This window comes from Microtus ochrogaster, chromosome 21 (genome assembly GCF_000317375.1).
Source record: "Microtus ochrogaster isolate Prairie Vole_2 chromosome 21, MicOch1.0, whole genome shotgun sequence".
Classification (NCBI taxonomy): domain Eukaryota; kingdom Metazoa; phylum Chordata; class Mammalia; order Rodentia; family Cricetidae; genus Microtus; species Microtus ochrogaster.
Window position 1 is genome coordinate 13,738,679 of NC_022022.1, and position 11,349 is coordinate 13,750,027.

Sequence of the window (11,349 nt, forward strand, 5' to 3'; positions counted from 1 at the left end):
GGCGCAGTGAAGGAGAAGGGGAAAGAAAGCAAAAGAAGAGGGAGAGGGAGAGGGAGGAAGACAGGGGAAGAGGAAGTGGGAAGTGAAAGGAGAAAAGAAGATCAAGCAGTAACCTGGGGACCAAGTGGCTCACATAGGCCCTGTCCCAGCAGCTCACGTGGGCACGGTCTGTGTTTACTAATGTAGCAACCATCTCAAGTATCTTAGAGATACTAAGTATCTTAGAGATGTCTATAGAGCAAACTGGACAGGAGCAGCAGCTGGCTCCCCCTCTAAAACTTCAGGAAGCTGCAGAAGGGGAGGATTTTTAGTGAATTAGTTCACTTTGCACAATGGAAAAAGAATATCATTTAACATGTAATATATAAATCATGTAAATATGAATTGAATGCCTTATAGCAAATAGAACTTCACTTTTTTTGAGTTTTGTTTGATTGGTTGGTTGGTTGGTTTGGGTTGAGAGTTTTGGAGGAGTTTGTTCCTTTGTTTGAGACAGGGTGTCACTTCGCAGCCCAGGCTAGCCTGGCACTCACAGTCATGCAGCCTCGGCCTCCAAATGCTGGAATTACATGTGTGTGCCAATACATTCAGTTTGAGGGGAGAGAAGGAGTCTTGAAATTCACACATTAAAATTAGGCAATCCAAAATCCATTATAAATCTAAAGTATAAGGTTTGAGAACATTCAGACTCTCTTAATACCGACTTAGCAGGCTCAGACTGCCGATTCGGGGCCCCAAGTTGACACCCAAGTATGGGCTTTTCTTATTCAAGGTTACTCCCAACAGGCCTTGTTTGGCTGCCAGGAAAAAGGAAGGAAAAGCCTTGGGAAAAGTTTGAAGGTAACTAGTGATTCAAATGATAACGTGATAAGGATAAGTTTCTAGTATTTGAGCACTTAAAGCAAACAACTTTTCTTATGCCTCCAATTTCAGCTGACTAAAATCCACCTGGAACTCAGGTGTCTGTCATTCAGCCGCGCGAGTCTCTGAGAAGTTCAAAGCACTGGCGGTTTCCCTTCAACTTGGTCATGAGAGTTGAGGGCTAATCTTAAGCCAAACAACTACCCACACATGCAGTGCCAAAATCCAGGCCCTTTAAAACCTGCAAACACATCCCCAGTCCTGATTTTGTTTTGTTTGAAACAGTCTATCGCATAGCCCAGGCTGGTCTTGAATTCTCTGTACGGTAATGAGTGACTGTGAAGTCCAGATCCTCCTATCCTTTCTACCTCCCAGATGCTAGGAGTGCAGCCATCTGCCACTATGCCCTATGTGACACTAGGGCTTGAAGGCAAGGATTCATGCGTGCTAGACAAGCACTCTGCCAAGTGGGCTACACCTCCACGTTGATTTTACATATATATATATATATTAACAAAAGCAAATAGTATGCCTCCCACATGGTAATGTAAAAACCTCTCTCCCCTCCCCACTGGCTGGAGATGTGGCTCATTTGGTAGAGTGCTTGCCTAGCATGCACAAGGCCCTGGTTTTGGGTCCCCAGCAGCACGCATAACTGCATGCGGTGGCACACGCCTGTAATCCCAAGCACTTGGGAGGTAGAAGCAGTTAGATCAAAAATGCAAGTCAGCTACAGCTTGAGTCTGATCCTAAACTGCGCGAGATCCTTATCTCAAACAAGGGCGCGGGGAGAAGAAAGGAGCTGCCTCATGAACTCGTAGACCTTTGGCTTCAATTGTACACGTGAAAGGCGTGTGCTACTGTGGGGTAAGGAGGAGAGGGGACAAATCCTGTCCTGAGATACAGCCTCACCCACTTCCTTCTCCCATTCCCCTGTCACTCCACTCAGGCGGACTCCCCCTAGGTCATCCACAAACATCGCCAGAGCAAATCTAAACAGAGCTACGGTTGCATGTGGCTAGAACGCAGAGGGGAATATGCTCACCAAGTTAGCCAGGATCAACACTCAGCTGTCACCTGGAAGAGCTGTGTACTTGAAACACCGTAGTACCTTCCTCCCTGTGTGCTAGCTTCAATCCTGTAGCGGCCAGTACCCAAAGAGGAGCTTCTGTTAGCTCCGCCTGAACAAAGCTCCAGCCTAGGGACTCGGTTCTGGTCTTTCTCTTCAAGGAATGAAATTGATCTTGGACAAGCCACGGGATCGATCTATTCAGCTGGGAGTCTAGCAGGCCTGACACAGGGCTAGTCTGATGAATCTCCTAGGGAGACACTCCAGTAACCCTGCAAAACTGGACCTAGTTTTCTAACCTAACGTGTTTATTTTAAAGCTAAGAGAAAAGAGTAAAACCATCCCATCCACTTGATAGTAAATCTTACCCTGGTATGATCATGAAATAACATCACCTTGCATAAAACTTGGAAGTTTTACCTCCCACTTCATAGATCCTAGTAAACGTGTCCTATTGGAGAGGAAGCCGGTGGGCCCGCCTGAGCGCACCTCTGCCCATGAGCCTGCTCCAACCAGAGAGCTATACAAAAGGGAATAGCAAATGCCAGGGACATTCAAGGATACATGCTCAGGACGTGGTCTCACTGATGGCATGATAAATACTTCAAAAGCCACAGTCTTACCATCGAAAATTTCATAAGAACTTTTAAGGGGCTTTTTAATTCTTACTTCCATAATGAATGCATGTAATAAAAACATGTAGTTATTATATATGCATAAACACACAAAGGGGAGAGGTCTCAATCTGTAGCTGACTAGCCTTGAACCTGTGGCAATCACTCTGTTTTAGACTCCAAAGCTCTGAGATAACAGGTGTGTGAACATCAGTTATTTTCTACCTCTCTCTCTCTATATATATATATATATTATATATATATATATGTATATGTATATATATACATACATATATATATAATGTTGCTCTATATATAAGAGAGGGCACACATATGGAGAGAGAACAATCTGTGAATGCCTCTTCCCTCCTTCCATGTTGAAGTGGGCTCTAGAGTCAAGCTCAGGATGCCTTGTTTGCTCAGCGAGTACCTCTACCTGCTGAGCCATCTCCGTGGTAGGCACTGAACCTAGACTTTAAAACAGGCCAGACAAGTGCTCTGTCACTGAGTTCATTCGATGACTGGGCAGATGTGTTTGGGAGCTTGCTTGAGAACAAAGGAAGCCTGTTTTCAGCTTCCCAGCAGGAGTAGATAAAAAACAAAATACTGGAAATATTTATGCAGTAAATTGAGAGTGATGGCTTCTGCAAACAGAAGGGGAAGAGCTACTTTTCCTTGCTCACAGCTAGCGGCAACACACGGAGAGTTGACTATGAGATGGTGGTGATGGGCTTCCCCTGTGCAAAAGGCAAACAGAACACCAGTCTTGGAGAGACTGAAGAATGATGTACAATTTTTAGGGAGCCTGAGATGCTGCAAAAACACAGGCTTACAAGAACAAAAAAATTGGCCCATTTACAGGCAATGTCACAAAAGAGTACTTGCCTATCAACCCTCTAAAGGAAGGAACTGCCAACAGGAAACCAGTCAGCCACAACCATATCCCACCCCTCCCTTCCTCTCCGCATGATGCTATGGTTAGATTTACAAGGAAGCCGCAGGCAAGGATGACAGGCAGCTCATCTCTGCCATCTGCTGAGATAGTGTTTTAATAAGTGCTTAATATAAATGTCCTTATTATTTTGAACCAGTGCTTTTCTTGATCATTTCTGTCTACCTTTTTAATAACATGTTGAATCTACAGATTTTGTGATAAGTTAAAGCAGTTCAGAAGTCATAATTCACAGATGAATTCTAAGTTCATAAAGAAAGGAAGTAACAAGGTCAGTCGGAAGAGAAAAACAAATGGGCAGTTAGCCAACCAGACATCAATTTGCTCTTTTAAACACATGGACACCTACTTTAACCACCTTTAACTAATTCTGTTTTAACCCAGTGTGTGCATCTACCAACACAACCCTTACACCTAAGAGTCAGGGGACATTATGGAAGAAGAGGCAGGAAGAAAGCAGGAAACAGAGGACCAGGAGGTCAGCTATGAGATAAGAAGCAAATGAGTAATAAATAAATAAATAAATAAATAAATCAAATGAGTTCAAAGACAGTTTGGGTTACACAGTGAGTTCTAGGTCAGATTGAACTATGAAATACCCTATATCAAAAACAAAAGAAACAACAACATGAAAAATCATGAAGTGACAGTTTTTAGCAATCAAATTTCCAGAATTGTAAGGTTCACACCCAACAGATAAGCATTTAGGAACAGAAAGATGTCTCAGATGATAAAGACGCCAAGCCTGACTTCTGAGTTCAACCCCTGGAAGCCACTGGGTAGAAGGAGGAGAGAATAAAATCCCACCTGTTCTCACACCTCTACACTTCGGCTGCTGTCATGCACAGACAGAGCAACAAAAAAAAAAAAAAAAAAAAAACCTAAAGCACACATAAAATTTAAAATTCCACACAATGCCAACTGTACAAACTAGTTTAACTACAACAATCTGTTCCATAAGCCTTAAACAGTGAGAAGAAAGAAAGAAAGAAAGAAGAGAAGGAAGGAGAGAAGGAAGGAAGAAACTATTAATCCTACTTTTAGCAATCTAAAGATTAAAAATCCACTTTTAAAAAAGAACATTTGAAATCAACCCTGAGCAGCTGGGCTAAGAAAAACTATAACAACATTTATAATTCAGAAAAATGTTTCACATGCTATATAAAAGATGTAGAAAATATTAAGGGATGAACAAACTTTATTATACCATCAGTGGGGGAAACTCAGACTACATCACAACCACACAAAAAGAAACACACTGAAGCTACATTTAAAGCTTTTTTTTTTAACTGTAAGAAGAAGAAAAAAGAAAACCCTCCCCACGGCTTCTTGCTAAATTATTCTCTTTTTAAATTCCCCACCCTCTCCCCAGTGATCCCCCTTATGTGGCATTTCCTTTCCAGCTCTGCCTAGCCTGCTGGGATTGGCCATCCCAATCCCCCTGGCTGCCTGTTTGGCCCAAGGTCCTCACAATAACAGCAGGTTACCTCAACTTTAAACTGTGCACCTCCAGCATGGTACCTGCTCCAAAGCAGATTGATTGAGTGAACCCCCATTTCTCCAAGCTTCCTATCTATTGCAGACAATTAATTTATTTCACAATCAATTTACTGTTTATATTTGTTGGTTGGTTGGGTTTGTGGTTTTGTTTTTTTTTTCTTTCCAAGGCAGGGTTTCTCTGTGTAAAGCCCTGGCTGTCCTGAACTAGCTCTTGTAGACCAGGCTGGCCTCAAAATCACAGAGATCCACCTGCCTCTGCCTCCTGAGTGTTGGGATCAAAGGCCATATTTTAACCTGAGTTTTTACTATCTATTTATTTACTTATTTATATTCTTTAGAACCCACTGTGGTGTCAGGCAGGGGTCATAGCAGCCAAGTAAACATTTACTGAAGTAATCAAGACCTGACTCCATATCTCACAAGAGAAGGTCATTAGGTTTAAATAGATTCTCCCTTTAAACATGAAAAGCCCATCCTAGGAGGAGCAATGGGAGAAGCTCACACTCACAGTTGAAGAACTAGATTAAGCAATAATCAGATCACAACCACCTGATGGCTACTGAGCCAAGGAAGAACCTTAAGCACACAATGGGCTGATGGGGAGGATGGGGACACAAAAGGAGGGAGGTGGCCGTGAGACCTTCAGAGCTGCTGTCAAGGGTCTAAGCCCAAAACAGGGAATGGGAGGAAGGAACTGACACCGGAAGCTTGGGAAAGTCACACGTCAGCCCTGCCTCAGAACTTCCAGGGATTTCTAAATGCTTAGAATACTGTTACAATGTCACCTTTACTGGCAAGGCCCCCTTCCTCCTCCATGCCTCTGCTAAGGGTGGTATTATTATCCCTGTTCCTAAAGAGGAGTAAAAGCTTGTTTGTGACCTACAGCTAGAGTGGGATCAAAGTCAAGCCTGCGGCTGTGCCACAGTGTTGCTTTCCAGCCAGATGGAGAATGCCACCTTCCAATTAGAATGTGACATACTAGCACAATAAGACCCTATTAACAGCCTTATCTGTAGTCTACAAAATAAAAGACAGACATGCAGAGTTAGAAAGTCCACAAGCCTCAGCCTGGTTATCCACAGTGCAGACATAATGTCTGACTCAGGCTCCACCCAGTTAATCTGTAATGTAGATCTCCAGAAAGGCAGGCTACAATGTGGTTACCACCTCTGCTTAAGCATCCTCTGCACCTCTGAAAATAATTTGTTTCCTCTAGCTTGCTAGATAACTCGGGCCGATTTTTTCGAGACAGGGTTTTTCTGTGGTTTTGGAGCCTGTCCTGGAACTAGCTCTTGTAGACCAGGCTGGTCTTGAACTCACAGAGATCCGCCTGCCTCTGCCTCCCAAGTGCTGGGATTAAAGGCGTGCGCCACCACCGCCCGGCTTCCGACTGGCCTTGAACTCACTATGTAGTCAGGGGAAACTCAAGCTTACCATTCCTCCTGTTTCAGCCTCCCAAATCCAGGGTGTTCAGCACCATAGCAAACCAAAAATTCTTAATCCTTTAACTCTGAACTTAAATTTTAAATTAAATAAATCGCATTTATTGTAATTTCTCTTATATGCTTATATAATATATATATATATCATTTTATATAAATCCACCCCTGCCCCCCATTTCTAAAGACATTATGGCCTAGACCAAATTCTACTTGGCCTAACCTATAGGCCTGTGAACTAAATACAGCAACACAGAGTAAGAACTTAGTCTTGAAGTTCATGGCAAGAGTTTCATTAGTATACTTTTTTTAAGATTTACATTTTTTTATTCTAGATTATATTTTTTTATTCTATGTGTATGAGTATTTAGACTGTATGTGTGTGTATGCATCGCATTTATGCACAGAGACCAGAGGAGGGTGCAACATCCCCCTGGAACTGGATTACAGACAATTGTTAGCTGCCATGTGGGGCCGGGAACTCAAACCCAGATCACCTGGAAGACCCGTCAGTGGTTTTTTAATCATTGAGCCATCTCTCCAGCCTCTCACAGTTTTGAAACCTACCTTCTTCAAGTCATGTGAGAATGTTTGGGCGTTCCTGTGATCTCAGCATCCTGATTCTACAGCAGCACCGAGTAAAGCATTGGAAAGGAACTTCCTTATTCAAATGTGAGCCGTCCGGTCCCAGAGTCACAGCTCAGAGAGTGACGAGACCTCACTAGTATGTGCCGTTATGATCTCCAGTGACCACATCCATCCAGCAGCCTAGCCTCAAGATCACTCACAGGGCAATCCTTCCTGTGGGTCCCCAACGAACATGAGGTTTCTCGTATTCTCTCACTCTCTCTCTCATCCTTACAACAGTTCTAGAAGAAAGGGTTTTAACTAGACTTTCCATGCTTACAGATAAGGAAACAAACACAAAAGTTTCTAAGCCATGCTGGAAATTACCTACGAGAGAAACTGTAAACAAAGCCGTGCTTTGGGAAGGTAGCCAATACATGGAACTAGGCACTTAAAAAAATGGTTCCAAGAGCTGGGCTACACCTGTGCTGGTGAAATGCTTCCCGGCATACTTGACATCCTGGGTTCGAGCCCCAGCCCTGCACAGATTGGGTGGACATGGTTGGTGTGTGACTACAGGATCAGAAGTTCAGAGTCAGTCTCATGACAGTTAGCTAAAAACAGCCCCAGACATATAAGGTCCTAGTTTGTTGGTGGGAGAAGTTGTTTTGTTTGTTTTGACTCTAATAACGTCATAGGAAATGTGTACTTTACCAAAATGAAACAGAAAAAGGAAAGTTTGTTTTTAAGAAGACAAGGCATTCTTGCATTCTTATTTATTACACCAGCTATCACCTTTGATTCTGTACCAGTTGGCTCACACATGACCTCAGATATTCTGTGAAAGGGACTTATACTATATGTCCAGCTTGCTACTTTCTGGTGGGTTTATTCCCTCAGTGTTTATGTGTCTTGTTTACCTTACAGCCAGTGTAGCCTTGCATGGATGTTTGGTACCCAGACACAACTAGGAAACAGCGGCTGCTCGCAGCACCTGCCCCTCCACACTGGACATCCTGGTGTCTTCACGGTGGTGGCCTCCGATCCTAGACCCATGATTCAGCCCAGCAGGAAGTTTCCAGGATTCTGCCTCAGCCTAGTGGCCAGCTTCCAACTCAACCAGCAAATGCCTGTGCCTAACCCCTTGTTAAATATTTTATCACCCTCTAGACAGGGCAGTGCACCAAGCAGATAAGGTCCCTACCCTTTGGTCTGGGAACGAGATAATAAGCAAGTAAATGCAGGAACACGTGAGTAACTTCAAAGGCTGGGCGCTGCCAAGAAAATAAAGTAGCAAAGATGTAGGAAATGAACAAAGGTTGAGGAGCAGGGCAGAGTTTGAGGAAAAAGCTCCAAGACAGTAACTTGGTGGGGGGGGAGAGGTATGCAAAGAGTAATAATGTTCTAGATTTAAAAAAAAAAAAAAGGCCGAAACATCAAGGCTGCAGGTGAGAGAAGGTGCGTGACATTCAGTTAGAAGGCCAGCATGATGGGCGGACAATGAGCACGGAGGTCCCGAGGATACACAGGTTCCAATCAAAAAGGAACAGATGCCAAGAACTGTCAGCCACCAGATTAGAACCCGGGTCATGAGATGATCTCATTTTTATTTTTTAAAGACCACCCTGGAAAGTAAAATCAAAAGTTAACAAGAATAAAAAAGGAAAGCAGGAAATAAATGCATCAAGCTACGGAGGTAATCGAGGAAAACGACGGCAGTGTCTTGGTCTAGGGAACCGCATTAAATGGGAAGATGCATTCTGGTTCAATATATGTTTCAAGAGTCAGAGGCCGTCTCATTTCTGAGTAAGTGTAACATGCGGTGAAGGACAGAGGAAGAGAAGTGACCGCTAACTTTCAACTTGATTCTTTAATCTTTTCTGAAAGGGGGTGGTTACTGGGGGACAGATAGGGGAAGGGTATATCTCGTCACAATAAGTTTGTGATAATTTAGATATATAACATGGTGTTATTCAACAGACAGTTCGATGTCTTCATAATTCTTCGAAGTGGGCAGAGAAGTCCTGGTATTATTCAGATCTTACCAATGAGAAAACTGAAGCCCAGAGAAGCCCTGTCTCAAAGTGTGAGCCAGTGCCACTTGAACAACAGCTGATGGCTCATTTAAAGAGAGAATCGTCCTCACTCCTTATCTCTTCGATAAAACATATACACCTGTTTTGTCTCAGGGGTTACATGACTGCTCCCAAGTTCGAGGCCTGCTCATACCCAGAGAAGATTCCCTCATAAGAGCAAGAATTCTCCTCCTAGCCACATTAATAAAATAATTGATATGTATAACTCCTATTACTACCTCATAGAGATTGTGTCAACAATTAATGCAGGCAGACACATGAAGCAAAAGCATAAATCTCTCTTTAAGAAAGGACCACAATTCTGAATGTCATTTTTATATAACAGTTTCTCCTCCCCCCCCCCCAAGGGAGCACACTTACAAAATCAGAAAAGTCAGCTGGGAAGTGGCCAATTCAAGGAAAATCACTTTCTCCTCGGGACTGTGACTAGGTGTAAAACAAGCTCGTGCTGTGCTCAGCACTTCTCCCATTGAATCTGCTTTCTCCTAGGGTTGCTTTAAAGTGACAGAAACGCACACATTTGTTTTCTCTCGGGCTCCCTTCTCACGAGACCAAAGCATATGCAATAGTTAGGCTTCATGTCAAAACTCCAGCTGTAACTGGTGAAAGGAGAGGCCACTCTAAACAAAACTGGGAAGGGAAGAATAGGAAAGAGAGGGGAGGAGGGAGGGAGGGAGGGAGAGATGGATAGCCTGACAGAGGTCTTTTATGACAAAGAGCCTAAGAATAGCATGCTCACAAAACATCACACAGCCCCATAGGAAAGACATGCTTGGTTCCTGACTTGAATCAAGAGATCAGTACAGCCTTTTCATATTTAATCACACTGTCAATCAAGGGAGCATCAATTATCAGTATAAGGTAAAAAATAGCATGCCTGTTTATTAATTCAGCTGCTAGCGTTTCACCAACCCTTCCCCCTAATGGCTGGCTTTTCCTGTGTGCTCTTAAGCTATAAACAATAGCCTGACAGACACTACAAATAATTCTAGGTATCCTAAGACCTGGACGGAAATTTCACAGTCATAGCATCCAATCACAGACAAGGAAAACAAAACAGAGAGAGAAGGTGACCTGACCCCTTCAGCACAGAGCCCCTTCAGGATGAGAGAGCCATGTTTTATTGACTCTTAGCCTCTAGTTGTCTATAGAACAAGACAAAAAGAAGCCACCAGGAATGGCCCCAGGGTTTACAAAAGAAATGAAAAGAACTAGGGACTTAAGTCCCAGAAGCAAGATCCAGTCTCACGGTATGACTCAGTTTGTCCTCTTCCCTGTCTGTAACTGCCAATGGCCTGCCAGTGGTGTCACTATAGGTTCCTCCCCATGGAAATTTGGGCTCGGTATGACGGAGTATGGTGTGTTGCATCAAAGTCTGCAAATGAGGCCTAGAAAGGTCACACAGCAGCAAGCTTCAGGTTTCAAAGACACCCCAGCCTTTCTGGGGGTGAGGAGAAATGAATGTCAGCATCTCCCTTGCCAGTGAGCCAGCATATTCCTCGATGGGCATCGCATAGTCATGAGGTACATTAGAGCCCTGATGGTGCCTGTCTTCCTTTGGACCAGTCCTAGCCCATCCAGAAACTTCCCGGACCTGTGACATGCTCAAATAAAAGTCATACGGACACTTTTGTGCTTCCAGAGAACAAAGCTTCTACTCAAACCTAACTACTGTAAAGATCATATTGAGTCAGTAGGGATGCTGTAATATATGCATGGTTTATATTTCATTTTTCTATTGCAAATTCTTGTATAGATGAATGCATGAATTGATAAAAAAATTAACAGTAATAATCTTCTCCTTGGCAATTTAGAATGTGCTCTCTCTCCCCTACCCCCACAAAAAGAACACCTTAGCAGGTTTTGTATTTTCCATAATATTGTTTTTCACTCAGATATATACCTTTCCCATTGGGTATGTCCTCACTAGGTGCAAATGTTCTTTGCACTAAAATGCTGTTAACATCACGATTCCAAGAGTCTCTCACTAACTACCCAAAAATAAGCCTATATCTAGACGAGATGGCTCACGCATGAAATCCTAACACTATGGAGGTTGAGGCAAGAAGACTATCTCAAATTTAAGAGCAACCTAGCAAGGCAGGCTAGCCAGAGAGGACTCTGACTCAGAACAATCAAAAACAAAATAATAGCCGGGCGATGGTGGCGCACGCCTTTAATCCCAGTACTCGGGAGGCAGAGGCAGGCGGATCTCTGTGAGTTTGAGACCAGCCTGGTCTACAGAGCTAGT

General features: G+C 43.4%; 1 protein-coding gene across 3 annotated transcripts in view; it reads right to left on the reverse strand.

Annotated features, from left to right (window-relative positions):
• Positions 1–11,349, reverse strand: part of Cdc14a (cell division cycle 14A) — a 149,891-nt gene that overhangs the window by 105,551 nt on the left and 32,991 nt on the right. The window lies entirely within an intron of this gene.